At 43.1% G+C, this 14982-nt stretch overlaps 1 protein-coding gene and 1 long non-coding RNA gene across 5 annotated transcripts in view; one reads left to right on the forward strand and one right to left on the reverse strand.

Annotated features, from left to right (window-relative positions):
- Window positions 1–6507, reverse strand: part of LOC135042040 (uncharacterized) — a 41607-nt gene extending 35100 nt beyond the window's left edge. The window contains exon 1 of the long non-coding RNA XR_010235381.1: window positions 6436–6507. This is a non-coding gene — a long non-coding RNA (uncharacterized LOC135042040). The remainder of the gene's footprint in view (window positions 1–6435) is intronic.
- The window catches only part of NAV1 (neuron navigator 1), a 468103-nt gene that overhangs the window by 40360 nt on the left and 412761 nt on the right, over window positions 1–14982 (forward strand). The window lies entirely within an intron of this gene.

Genomic DNA, 14982 nt, shown 5'->3' on the forward strand with positions numbered 1-14982 from the left:
GTGCCCACTGCAATCGTACCCACATGGAGCAACAATTGAATTGCTCCGTTGGACACCCATTACACAGTACCACATTATAAACAACAGTAGAACAATTGACTAGCTAAAGAGTAGTTTGTCTAGAAAACGCTTCTTCTAAAATCATCCATAGTTGAATAAGGTAATACAAATAAAATGTGTGTTCCTGCACTTGTGGGAAAAAAGTCTATTGATCCAGTATGGAGTGTGAAATGTGTCTAAAGTCCTATATGCATATAAAAAAATAACTTTTACAAGTACTAACTTAACTACTGTAGTTAGCAAACAAGATTATTATCTATGCACTAAAATGTTTAGTTCATTAAAGTAGTAACATATGGCCAGTGGCGGAACTTGTGAGAGGTGGGCCCAGGTGCAAATACAGGTTGAGTATCCCATATCCAAATATTCCGAAATACGGAATATTCCGAAATACGGACTTTTTCGAGTGAGAGTGAGATAGTGAAACCTTTGTTTTTTGATGACTCAGTGTACACAAACTTTGTTTAATGTACAAAGTTATAAAAAATATTGGCTAAAATGACCTTCAGGCTGTGTGTATAAGGTGTATATGAAACATAAATGAATTGTGTGAATGTATACACACTTTGTTTAATGTACAAAGTTATAAAAAAATATTGGCTAAAATTACCTTCAGGCTGGGTGTATAAGGTGTATATGAAACATAAATGCATTCTGTGCTTAGACTTAGGTCCCATCACCATGATATCTCATTATCAGATGCAATTATTCCAAAATACGGAAAAATCCCATATCCAAAATACCTCTGGTCCCAAGCATTTTGGATAAGGGATACTCAACCTGTATATCATTTGGGCCCCCTCCTCCATCCCAACCCAAATCAGTATGCCACACGGCACTGGGTGACAGGGAGAGGTAGAGGGGGAGCGCATAAGGCAGTGAGCCCCTTAGTTCTCACGGGCCCTGGTGCAATGCACCAGCTGCACAATGGTAGTCCCTCCTATTCATACGGCGATTTTTCCAAAATGACACTCAGCTTGGTATGTGTGGTAAGTCAGAATGACTACTCACAAGATGTATCTTCAAATATAGCTTTCTGTTTTTAAGAGTGGATTTTTTCGAGGCCAGACTTGGTGTGGTCAGAGACCCTCGAACCCACGTGGCTAATGGTGGCCAGAGCACTGAAAGGGTTAAATCCCTTGCTGCAGTGCCATCTTTAAAGGGACCCATCGGCGCTAGGTGCCATATTTGAACTGACCAACAGTAATAGTAACATCTCTGTGTTCCATTAGAGTGTAGGTGATTATAAGGCGTACCGAAAACTCACTTGGCAAATGATAATAATACATGCACATAAAGGTTTCTTTCAGAGGAAGATATTTAAAACTAACCACCAACAGGAGCGTACCCAACTGAAAGAATAAGAGGTTGGGATCCTCATATAGCGGTTTCTTTTATGATGGTCAAGATCACATTGGTTGATCTTCCTCTTAAACGAAAACACTCCGAAGATGTATATTAAAATAAAATATGTAACAATGTGTAGTCAATGTGTTTGGGTAATTAGACACCTCAGTGTGGGAAATTAAAGGAAGAAAGTGTAATATACACAAAATTCCTTAACACCAAAGTAATGATTCAGTCTTACCTAAAGACTCACTTGATAAATGAGTGGAAAATACATATAAAGGTTTCCTTTCCAGAAGGGTAGATATTAATACAAGCAAATTACCCAATCAATAAAACGTACCCCAACTCACGGATAAAGCAGTTGGGATCCTCTTATAATGGTTTCTTTTACATGTGCCCACAGATTCACAATTAGAATGAAGTTAAGAAGAATTTTATTCCAAATCAGTCAAAAAGACGTAAAAAATATATAAAAGTAAACACAAAAAGGGTCCATTCCAAGTCCAAAACAAATAAAGCAGGTTGAGATAAAGGTGTCTTAATAGCAAGGGTGTAGGTCCGGACTACAAACAATGCAATAGGCACTGCATACCTTAAATTTTTTAGTTTGGAATCTTGTATTGGTCCTTTAAAAGTCCACACTCTCCACACCAACGTGTTTCAAAGTCTAGATCTTTTTCAAGGTCTACATAGAGAGTGCACTGATGAAATATTTATAGCCCCCTGCAGGAAGTGATGTCAATAATTGAAAGTCCTGAGGCATTATGGATAAAAACACATGAAAAACATACAAAACTCCAATATGTACATAAAACTTCAGAATCAAATGTCAGCAGAGGTATCCCTGCCCATCTGGTGACTTGTGGTGGACAGTAAACCAGAAGTTCCACGTTCCACCTGCGTTCCATGGTGGCCGGAAGTCCTTTCTCCGGCTAGTGGCAGGGTGCACGGCGGACCGGAAGTTCCTGTGTCTCACACCAGCTGGGCTGTGTAAAGCACCGCAGTCCAGGATCACCTACGGATGCTGCGGCTATATAATGGGCTGCTGGGCAGTGGCGTTGGGGGGAAGTTAACCCTCAGTACACTGCAGTAGGAAATGGGAGTGTAACTGATCAGCTGCTGCAGCTTTGTTTTAGGGAAGCCCAGCGCTGGGCACAGTATAAAGAGCAAATGTAAAAACGTTTAAAATAAAAATGTATGTGTTTAAATGTATGTGCAGCACTGAGCTGGGCTCGCAGGTCCCAAGCGGCAGTGCTGTGGTGGTTAAAGCCTAGTGCAGGACACCAGGCACAAAGTATATGTACAGCGTATTTAAAAAATTATTTTAAAGATAAAATGTACTTGCCTTTCTCATTGGTGGTCCAAGGGGAATCTGGAGTTCTCTGTGGCCAGGAGAGACTCTGCTCGGGGACCTTGGTTGCCCATCTCTTGATCTCTGTTTCAGGCAAGAGATGGTAAGCTTGGTCCCTTAGCAGATTCCTGGAAGATGGTTTTGGATGGGACCTTACCCCACCCTAGAGGAGCTGGTACCTGGGCTCAGGCAGCCTTAAGCACAGAAGTAGTCACCCCTCTGTCCATAGGGGACAATTTAAATGTGCACATGACCGGCACATGCACTTAACTTGATTGGGTAAAAACAATAGGTCGTAACTACCCCCAGTGGTATTGTGTGTTGGAGTGAGATAGAAAGGAGGGCTTTGAGCCCTGAGTTGTGTATACTTTCTGTGACATCAAGAAGGTTGAACTATCGTTCACATCTGTATGCTGTATCCCCCTTGCAAAAGGTGAAGACTTTTTTTAAGACTATTTGAGCAATAAACATCTTACCTTTATGATGATGCCTTTCATCTTGCGACTAACATAAATGCTACACACGCTGTACCGTACTCTGCCTATTATGGTTTGAGCCCAGCATCTCCCTCTGCCTGCTACAATGCAGGGCCTGGTCAATGGTCAGTGACAAGGGGGTACAATCGACGCTAGTCAGGAAATGTCGCAACAGCGTATCCACGCATACACAGCAGCAAGCAGGTGCCGATGGTAGGAGCCTGAGCGAAAAACGGTTTCAGGAACGGTGGTAGGGAGTGGGTGGAGTCAGTAAACAGGTGGTTACTGACGTAAAGAGGGAATCCCCTATTGGCCAGGTCCTGTGAGACTCAAAACCAGTCTATGTTCGATTGGCGCATGCAGCAGGCGCATTCGGTTACACTTTGTTTCCTAGGTTGAGGGTTTACACATCTGCAACACCTTTTTTGTGGTAGCACTAAAAGAAGGAGCACTCTACGCATAATGTAATAAGTTAAATGTTTTATACAATTAAACACAAATAAAAGCTGTTACAAAGCATAAAAGCATAATATGTGGTCATGGAAATGTGCCAGTGTACACTTCTACTCTGCTGAAAGGATACCAATGTTTGTCACTGCAACAAAATAACTGCATCCCTCATTTGTAAAGCTTAGTGCTGACTGTTAGGAGAGAAAAGTGATATTGGTAAAAATGTAATCCATATGAAAAATGTGATCTAAAAGTGGAGATTGGGTAGGTTGATCATTGTCTAGATGAGATATAGGTCGTCTTCAGGCGTAGGGATAATATATTGGAGAATGCCATGTCCCCATTTCTGCTCATGCCTTCCGTATACCTGAATCCAAGTTTTGGTAGATACGTGTATTGTAAAAGGTTTTTAATTGAAAACAAACCTAGTAGAATATACCTTTTTTACTTTCAAAATAAAGTGGTCCGCAGTGCCGCACAGAGGACAAAACAATAAAACAGTACACAGTAAAGCAGTACAGTCCAAGTACATAAATGCACTACAACTCTCAACACAGCTGCAGATGCAAAGGGATCAATGGAGATATTCAGCATAAGCTGATCCCTGTCCCTATTAGCGAGAGCGCAGATGACGAGTTCAGGTCATCTGAAGAAACCAAAACATGGAAGGAGTGTAGTCCGGGGGCAGAGAGCCCAAGGAAGATGTGTAGACTGTAGCTGGTGTGCAGGAGAATTTAAGTAATGAGAATGTTCATGGAGGTTACAGTCTGAAGGACACTTTTTGTGCCTCTCTACCAGTGACGTGCAGTGAGGTGAGGCAAAGTCTTTCCTGTCATACTAACGTATACACCAGAGTTCTGACTATATAAAGTATATGAGAAATGCAAAGAATATATTAGAAATATCTACTTTGTATTATTCTAATAATTTTTATAGTCAAAGCTCTGGACTAAAAAGTCTATGGCAGGAGAGGTAGTGCCTCACCGGGATGCAGTCAGTTTACCTCCAATCAAAATACCGACGTTCAAAATCCCGACACCAATTGACCGATGGTCAAAATCCCGACAAGGTCAAAATACCGACACGGACAAAATACCGACATTTAAAATACCGACAAGGTAAAAATACCAACATGTAAAATGCCGACAGGTCAAAATACCGACATGAGTTTTTCATGATTTTTTTCATTGAAACCGACTTGTTCATACTTTACCATCCCAGTGGACCTGGAGGGGGAATATAATAGTGTGCCGAGCGCAGCGAGGCACCGTGCCCGAAGCATGGCGAGCGCAGCGAGCCATGCGAGGGGACGCGGTACACTTTATATGGTGTCCATGTTGATTTATGTCGACATACACACAAAAAAACATCAAAAAAATGCATGTCGGTATTTTGACCTGTCGGCATTTTACATGTCGGTATTTTGACCTTGTCGGTATTTTAAATGTCGGTATTTTGTCCGTGTCAGTATTTTGACCTTGTCGGGATTTTGACCATTGGTCAATTGGTGTCGGGATTTTGAACGTCTGTATTTTGATTGGAGGTATTTCATACCGTTCCCGCCTCACCTGCTTATCTTTTCCACACATCTCGGATCAAAACTCACCAAATTTCCAGCAGTTTATACTGCTGCACATGTGTATAATGCCCTTGGGCTTATATATTGCATGTAAATCTGGCTCTGGTAGTAGCCACTGTCTCCTCAGCCATTTACCTCACAGCACGTTCCTGCTATCTATTGGAAAATAAAACTTTATGCCGAGATTTCTCAATGGGAAATGCCCCATTGCTTGTTGGAAAGTTTTTAAATATTGCTTTTTCATTTTTCATAGAATATTCAGCAGATAGCAGTTAAGTATTGCAGATATAAGTAGAAACAGTGAAAAGTCAGAAACCTCCCCTAGCTCTGTTACATATTATTTAAAAAATTAAAACAAAACAATGTAGAAAAATGAATTTGTGTGTTGTAAATGCTTTAATGTGCTTAGCACAGCAGGTAAGGGTTCTGTAAATGCCCTTGCCTCAAGCTCTTTGTCAGAGCAGCGACACCAAAGCATGAACGCTTTCTAGTGATAGAGCCATGATCTCACTTGCTGGCTCTTCAGTTTACACATGGTACTCCCTGACCTTGGGTATCTAATTCATTTAAATATTTTTATTATTATTTTTGTATTTATTATTTACCAACACATGCATATAATGCAAACCTTTTGTTCCGTTCAGACCACAAGTATTTTGTATTCAATTATCCATGATTTTTCTTATCAGTGTACTGTAGTACCACTCTTTCCACCTCGCAGATGCTGCATGTGACATACATAACTGCATACAATATAACACTATTACAGTGTTATTTTATATTTAGCAGAGTTTTAGGAAGATGTAATATAGAAAGAGAGTGATAGCAGTGGAAGGAGAGGACAGAGGGAGAGCTGTAGTGGGAGGGAGCACTATGCAGCTGGACTGCTTGTTATGCAGACAGGATGTGAGGCATACACTAAGCCTGCTGTTCTACACAGTCATCATTCTGCACACGTTATCATGTCTGCTGCATATCACATTCTAAAAACATTACTTGCTGTATCTGCATCGTTTACTGGGTCCCACACTACCATACTGCACCATTATGGAATTTGTCAGCCTTCGTACAGTAAGCAGCCATACAGTGATACATCATAGTATTATAATATCTACTGTCTGCATCTTTTACACATGTTGATATAATGTATAACTGAAACCAATGCTTACGCTTTAAGGGCTGGTGCAATAACAGAGATTGTCACCTTTAGGATTGCTTCTGAGATGGTTGTCTCTCTGATGACTATGAATTAGATGAAATTGCTATGGAAACAGAGCTAGTGCTGCCTGCCTCTCGTCTCCATAGTAACCAAAGCAAAACCACCATGGCAAAGCCTGCAGTATCTGCACTAAAGGGTAGCTAACCCTTTCCAAGTGAATGAATGAATACACTGCTCTCCTTTACTATATGTATAGCATATTTTTCAGATCAAGTAATGGAGACTTGTTTATGTGTTGCACACAAGACACTATTTGTTCAGAGTTGTAATCCTTGACTGATTTATATTGGTTGCTGAGGATATATGCTGCACATTACAACTAGACAAAGGAAACATGATGTAGTCACATGGTGGTGTGTCAGCTAAATTGTATACTCTGTCCTTTTACGTTTCTGAGTATGTGTCACGGTTTTATCGTGAAAAAGCCAGTACTTACTTAGGGAGGTATGAAATTTTGAATTGTGGTGCATTTGCAATGAAAGTTACAGATATGTCCTCATACATCTTGTCACAATATGCCATGGAGATGAAAGTTCCTGTGCAACTCCCTTAGCATCAGGCATCTTTTTTTGCTGAAAACTTGTCTTATTCGAAATGCTATGTAAATAAGACGCACAAGCACACTCTGCTGATTAAAATTATATGCAGCATGCCCATATTCTGTATGCGACCGCGCTTATATCTGCATTTTGGATTGCTATGTTACAGTGTTTTCTAGGAAAACATTGTAGCATAGCATTTAATTCGCAGATACAGACGCGGCCGCGCACAGAATATAGACATGCCGCATATAATTGTAATAAGAAAAAGCTGCTTGTGCATCTTATTCGCATCATTTTGCAGAAAAAGTTGCACAAAAAGATTCTGGGCGCTACCAAGTCACGCCACGGAATGGCATGACTAGAAGAGCTGTTTAACTTGCCAGGAGGCTAGATGTATGTGGGCACATCTGTATGGTGGGAATATGATCATACTGTTTTACTGAATTTGAAGGTTAAAGAGAAGGACATGATGGGTTTTATGGGCAGAGTAAGCTCCTTGTGCCATGAGTGTTTTCTGTTTAAAAAATAAAGTAACCCTGGTAATAAAGTAGATGTAGCCTACATCATGGCTTTTTAATAAGCAAGTCAAATGCAACATTTTAATCAGGTGTGCATTTTGTCAAGGAAGTATGGACCTTTATCACAAACCTATGGCCTCAGTAGTCTCTAACACTTTCTCTTCGTCCTTGTTTCAGATAAAAAAATGGAACTGCCTCCTGTCTCCCCTACTTTTTGCTTTGGTTATGGAGTCCCTTGCATCCAGTACCAGAAACAACCCAAACATTGGGGGTCATTCCGAGTTGTTCGCTCTGTAAATTTCTTCGCATCGCAGCGATTTTCCGCTTAGTGCGCATGCGCAATGTCCGCACTGCGACTGCGCCAAGTAAATTTGTTATGCAGTTAGGAATTTTACTCACGGTTTTTTCTTCGTTCTGGTGATCGGAGTGTGATTGACAGGAAGTGGGTGTTTCTGGGCGGAAACTGGCCGTTTTATGGGTGTGTGCGAAAAAACGCTACCGTTTCTGGGAAAAACGCGGGAGTGGCTGGAGAAACGGAGGAGTGTCTGGGCGAACGCTGGGTGTGTTTGTGACGTCAAACCAGGAACGACAAGCACTGAACTGATCGCAGATGCCGAGTAAGTCTCGAGTTACTCAGAAACTGCACAGAGATGTCTTATCGCAATATTGCGAATCTTTCGTTCGCAATTTTGATAAGCTAAGATTCACTCCCAGTAGGCGGCGGCTTAGCGTGTGCAAAGCTGCTAAAAGCAGCTTGCGAGCGAACAACTCGGAATGACCCCCCTTGTTGGAAGCAAAGCTGGCTTGCAAGAGCACTAGTAGTGTTACAGGTTGAGTCTCCCATATCCAAAATGCTTGGGACCAGAAGTATTTTGGATATTGGATTTTTATGTATTTTGGAATAATAACATACCATAATGAGATATCATGGTGATGGGACCCAGGTCTAAGCACAGAATGCATTTATGTTTCATATACACCTTATACACACAGCCTGAAGGTAATTTTAGCCAATAAGTTTAATAACTGCATTAAACAAAGTGTGTGTACATTCACACAATTCATTTATGTTTCATATACACCTTGGGGGTAATTCCAAGTTGATCGCAGCAGGATATTTTTTAGCAGTTGGGCAAAACCATTTGCACTGCAGGGGGGGGGGGGCAGATATAACATTTGCAGAGAGAGTTAGATTTGGGTGGGTTATTTTGTTTCTGTGCAGGGTAAATACTGGCTGCTTTATTTTTACACTGCAATTTAGATTGCAGATTGAACTCACCACACCCAAATCTATCTCTCTTTGCACATGTTATATCTGCCCCCCCCTGCAGTGCACATGGGGGGTCATTCCGAGTTGTTCGCTCGGTAAAAATCTTCGCATCGCAGCGATTTTCCGCTTAATGCGCATGCGCAATGTCCGCACTGCGACTGCGCCAAGTAAATTTGCTATGCAGTTAGGATTTTTACTCACGGCTTTTTCATCGTTCTGGCGATCGTAATGTGATTGACAGGAAATGGGTGTTACTGGGCGGAAACAGGACGTTTTATGGGCGTGTGGGGAAAAACGCTACCGTTTCCGGAAAAAACGCAGGAGTGGCCGGAGAAACGGGGGAGTGTCTGGGCGAACGCTGGGTGTGTTTGTGACGTCAAACCAGGAACGACAAGCAATGAAATGATCGCAGATGCCGAGTAAGTCTGAAGCTACTCAGAAACTGCTACGAGGTGTGTAATCGCAATATTGCGAATACATCGTTCGCAATTTTAAGATGCTAAGATTCACTCCCAGTAGGCGGCGGCTTAGCATGAGCAAATCTGCTAAAATCCGCTTGCGAGCGAACAACTCGGAATGACCCCCATGGTTGTGCCCAATTGCTAACAAAATTGCTGCTGCGATCAACTTGGAATTACCCCCCTTATACACACAGCCTGAAGGTCATTTAATACAATATTTTGAATAATTTTGTGTATTAAACAAAGTTTGTGTATATTGAGCTATCAGAAAACAAAGGTTTCACTATCTCACTCTCACTCAGAAAATTCCGTATTTCGGAATATTCTGTATTTCGGAATATTTGGATTTGGGATACTCAACCTGTATATGCAAACAATGCTTTACTATTGCTAATTTGCACATCACTATCCAAATTCCCTGCAAGTTCTGCAAGAATATAAGGAGATTTCCAATCTCAAGATCAGTGTGGACAAAGCAGAGGTCTTAAGGCCCGATTCAGACCTGATCGCTGCTGTGCATTTTCACACATTGGGCGAACATCAATAGACTGCGCATGCGTATGCACTGCAATGCGCATGCACGCCGGCAAACAACAACCGGTATCGGCGAACAGCGACAGGCTGGTGCAAAAATTTCAATTGCACAGCCATTCGCATGCTAATTGAAAGGAAGAGGGCGTTTGTGGGTGGTAACTGACCGTTTTCAGGGAGTGTCAGGGAAAACGCAGGTGTTCCCAAGTTTTCAGGGAGGGTGTGTGACGTCAGCTCCGGCCCCGATCAGCCAGTTCTCATCGCACTGTAGGAGTAAGTCCTGGGCTGCACAGAGACTGCACACAGTGGTAAAATCATTCAATGGTGAGTGTGGTGCAAATGGATTTGCAGTTGTCCGCTGACTGAGGAATTATTTGCAGCTCGGCGTACACATGCGATGGCACACTTGCACAGCGAATATACACTGTCCTTGGGCGGCGACTTTTTGAACGCAGCACAAAAAATTAAACAGCCCAGCGATGAGGTCTGAATCACCCCCATAGATAATTTACCTGCTGAAATGGCCAAACCCACCAAGCAACTGTAAGTCCCTCTGGCAAACATACGAAATAAAAATTTCAGGGTCTATGTGACCAAAGATTCCTCACAGCTGTTTTTTGGCTCAGTCGAGGAAGACCGACAGAGGTGAAACAATGTTTGCAAATTACCAGTTTTTAAAATGACAGTTTTCAGAGATTTTCTCTAATTCTTTCCAACTGTGCTTATTCGAGTATTCCAAAACATACTTGAGGGCGGTATTCAATTACCACCGATGAAGCTTCAGGTGAAATTTCCCGATGTTTCTATAACTTCTATGTTTCAGGTTGTGTCTGAAAAATGACAGTAGTTGACTGACTGGTACTTTATCTCTCTCTACTTTATCACTCTCCAAGGCTTAATACATCTGATCCCCTGTAACAAAAATCTCCATATTTACTAGAGATGAACGGGTTCGGGTTCCTGAGAACCAAACCCTCCCGAACTTCATGCTCCAAGCCCGGATCCGAGTCTGACTCGGGACTACCTGCCAGACTCGGAAACCAGAACGAGGCAAAACGTCATCATCTCGCTGTCGGAATCTCGCAGGTTTTGGATTCCATATAAACAGCCATGCGTCTCCGCCATTTTCACTCCGGACTTGGAGAGTGAGGGAGACAGACCTCTGTCTCTCTGTGGGTGGTGGCGTGGGGTTAGTGTGTGCTCTGTTGGTGTGCTGCTGCAGTCACTGTGGTGTACCTGTGCTGTGTTAGGGGTGCTGTCCTGGCTGTCACTGGTGTTTCATGTGCTGCAGCTGTACATGGGTGTTGCCGTCCTGGCTGTCAATGTGTTGTACAGGGTGCAGGAGCACTGTCCTGTGTGCTGGAAAATATAGGTGTGCTACTGGCCCTGTATGTTGTAAAAATTCAGGGGTGCAGTTGGTAAAAGTTAAAAACACTGCTCCTGTATGCTGTATAATATTGGGGTGCTGCTGGCCCTGTTGTAAAAATTCAGGGGTGCAGTTGAAAATTAAAAGCACATTGCTGTATGCTGTAAAATATAGAGGTGTTGCTGTTCACATAACATTACACTGGCCCTGTATGCTTTAAAATACAGGGGTGCTGCTGGCCCTGTATGTTGTAAAAATTCAGGGGTTCAGTTAAAAATTAAAAGCACACTGCTGTATGCTGTAAAATGTAGGTGTGCTAATGGCCCTGTATGTTGAAAAATTCAGAGGTGCAGTTGTTAAAAATTAAAAGCACACTGCTCCTGTATGCTGTAAAATATCGGGGTGCTGCTGGCCCTGTATGTTGTAAAAATTCAGGGGTGCAGTTGTTAAAAATTAAAAGCACACTGCTGTATGCTGTAAAATATAGGGGTGCTAATGGCCCTGTATGTTGTAAAAATGAAGAGGTGCAGTTGTTAAAAATTAAAAGCACACTGCTCTTGTATGCTGTAAAATATTTGGGTGTTGCTGTTCAAATAACATTACACTGGCCCTGTATGTTGTAAAAATTCAGAGGTGCAGTTGTTAAAAATTAAAAGCACACTGCTGTATGCTGTAAAATATAGGGATGCTGCTGGCCCTGTATGTTGTCAAAATTCAGAGGTGCAGTTGTTAAAAATTAAGAGCACACTGCTCTTGTATGCTGTAAAATATAGGGGTGTTGCTGTTCAAATAACATTACACAGGCCCTGTATGTTGTAAAATTTCAGGGGTGCAGTGAAAATCAATGTACACTGGCCCTGTCTTGTATGCTGTAATAATTCTAGGGTGCAGTGAAACTCAATGTACACTGGGTCTGTCTTGATGAAGACAGTGGAGCATCTGGTATTGACTCACTTAAAGTCCACAGTAGGCTCCCTCCTGCAGTTCGCCTACAGGGCAAATAGATCGTCTGAGGATGCAGTGAATCTGGGCCTGCACTACATTATGCAACATTTGGATTCACCAGGAGGCTATGAGAGGGTCCTGTTCGTGGACTTCAGCTCCGCATTCAACATTTTCATCCCTGGTCTGCTGCAAATGAAAATGCGCAGCTCAGGAGTACCAGAAATACTATGCTCCTGGGTGGTAAACTTCCTGACGGATAGAGAGCAGCGAGTCAGGATGGGGAAATTCATCTCCGGCGTCAGGACACCTAGCTCTGGTGCTCCCCAGGAGTGTGTTCTTTCTTGCTTCCTCTTCTCTCTCTACACCAACGACTGCACTTCCGGAGACTCCTCCGTGAAACGCCTTAAATTTGTGGAGGACAACACGCTGATTGGACTTATTACGGACGGAGAGGAGTCCAATTATAAAAGGGAGGTTGAGCGGCTAACTACCTGGTGCGGTACAAACAAACTTCAGCTAAATACATGGAAAATGGTTGAGATGATCATTGATTTTAGGAAGCTTCCCCCTACACTTTCCCACCTCACAATTGCGGACTGCACAGTAGCTGTACTAGTATCCTTCAGATTTTTAGGCTCACGATCGCCAAGGATCTGAGATGGAAGACTAACATAGAGAGCATTGCGGGAAAAGACCAACAAAGACTACTTTCTACTCCAACTAAGGAAGCTCAATCTGGGCGGAAAGGATCATCATTGACCACTCCCACCCCGCTCATGACCTGTTCCGGCAGCTGCCATCTGGAAGACGGTACAGCCTGCCACTCGTGAGAACTGCTAGACACAGGAACAGTTTCTTTCCCCAAGCGACTATCTTTTTCAACTCGACACTTGCTTAGTCTATTAATTGTCGCACTTGAACCATGTATTCAAGCATCCATTATGTTCCCTTCTCTATGTTTATGTAACGTTGTTGTTTTCTTTTTCTCTTTTCTTTTTTCTGTCTGAGAGCTGTGGTTATCGGAAACAATTTCCTTGTGTATTATATACTGATATACTTGGCAATAAAGATGATTCTGATTGTATGCTATGTTACACTGGCCCTGTCTTGTATGCTGTAATTATGCTAGGGAGCAGTGAAAAACAATGTATACTGGCCCTGTCTTGTATGCTGTAAAATTACAGGGGTGTTGTTAAAATACAGGAGTGCTGGCACTGTCTGCAGTTACGATATCTATGCCTGACCTTCACAACACTGTATGGGAAGAGGAGGCTCCTACCATCATTTGCATGGCCCCTGCAAGTGCTGGGAGGAGCACCGCCAATCCAGTTGCTGAGATTGAGGATGTCACTGTAGAACTACACCAGGATAAGGAGGATATGGGTGTAGCTGGCGCTGCGGAGGAAGTTGACGACGATGATTCTGATGGTGATGTGGTTTGTTTGAATAAGGCACCAGTGGAGACAGTTGTTGTGTCATGCCTGGGCAAAATACCAAAAAAGCAACCTCTTCAGTGTGGAATTATTTCTCCACAAATCCGGACAACAGGTGTCAAGCCATGTGTTGTCTTTGTAAATCCATAATAAGTAGGGGTAAGGACGTTAATCACCTAGGAACATCCTCCATTATACGTCACCTGCAGCGCATTCATCATAAGTCATTGTCAAGTTCAGAAACTTTGGGTAATAGCGTAAGCAGTCCACTGACACCTAAATTATGTGGTTTTGTTTGAATATTATTTCTCTGTGAGGATGAGGATGTAAACACTGAAGGGGGGGGGGGATCTGAGGATGAGGACGACATCTTGCCACTGTAGAGCCAGTTTGTGCAAGGAAAGATCAATTGCTTCTTTTTTGGTGGGGACCCAAACAAAGCAATAGTTTCAGCCACAGTCGTGTGGCAGACCCTGTCGCTGATATCCTGTTTATACAACATAAGGGTGGGAGGGAGGGCCCATGGACAATTCCATCTTGCACCTCTTTTTTTTTAATTTGCATCATGTGCTTTCTGGGGACTAGTTTTTAAAACTGCCATCATGTGTGACACTGCAGTGCCACTCTGAGATGGGCCAGGTGTTTGTGCCGCACACTTGTGTCGCTTAGGTTAGTCATCTAGCGACCTCATTGCACCTCTTTTTTTTCTTGTCATTATGGAGCTAATTCAGTAAGGATAGCAAATTCTGCTAATGAGCAGAATTTGCTATCCTTTGGATCGCATGCTGAGGGCCGCCCATCGCTGGGCAAGGCCGCCCAGCATGCTGACCGGCGCCTCCCCCCCTTGATGAAGCTGAAATTGTGGTGTAGGTAGGGTTGCCACCTCTCCCGGATTTCCTGGATTCTCCAGGATTTGGTGGCAACTCTCCAGGAGGCTTTTCCCCTCTCCCGGATTCTGTGATTCTCCCGGAATAAGGGGACTCCGCCTCCACCAGCCCACAAACCATTGGGACTGCTAGGGGCGGCGCCGGTGGTGGTGCGTGTGGCGCGCACATAGGGGACGCGGACGCCCGTGAAATGTCACGGAAATGAAGGGAAGCAGCCTGCTGGGAGGACCATGTGTATATGCAGAGTGAGGATGGAGTCTGGCGTTTCGAGAGCAGCAGGTACCTTATGTGCAGCTCATGTCTCTAATCAAAGTACATACACAGTGGCATGGTCCTGCTAATGTACAAATCCCAGCATGCCTAGCCAAACAGAGACTGAAAGAATGGAAGGGCATTCTGGGACATGTACTTTTACAATGCCTGCATAGCCTCAACTTGTTACATTTGCTCTGTGTTGTTTTTTGTGTGACATCTCTTCCCTCTTTCTTTCCCTCCCTGTATTGATAATGGTTTCTGTGTGATAATAGCTTGATGGCATGGTTAA

This window comes from Pseudophryne corroboree, chromosome 2, assembly GCF_028390025.1.
Source record: "Pseudophryne corroboree isolate aPseCor3 chromosome 2, aPseCor3.hap2, whole genome shotgun sequence".
In the NCBI taxonomy this organism is placed as follows: Eukaryota; Metazoa; Chordata; class Amphibia; order Anura; family Myobatrachidae; genus Pseudophryne; species Pseudophryne corroboree.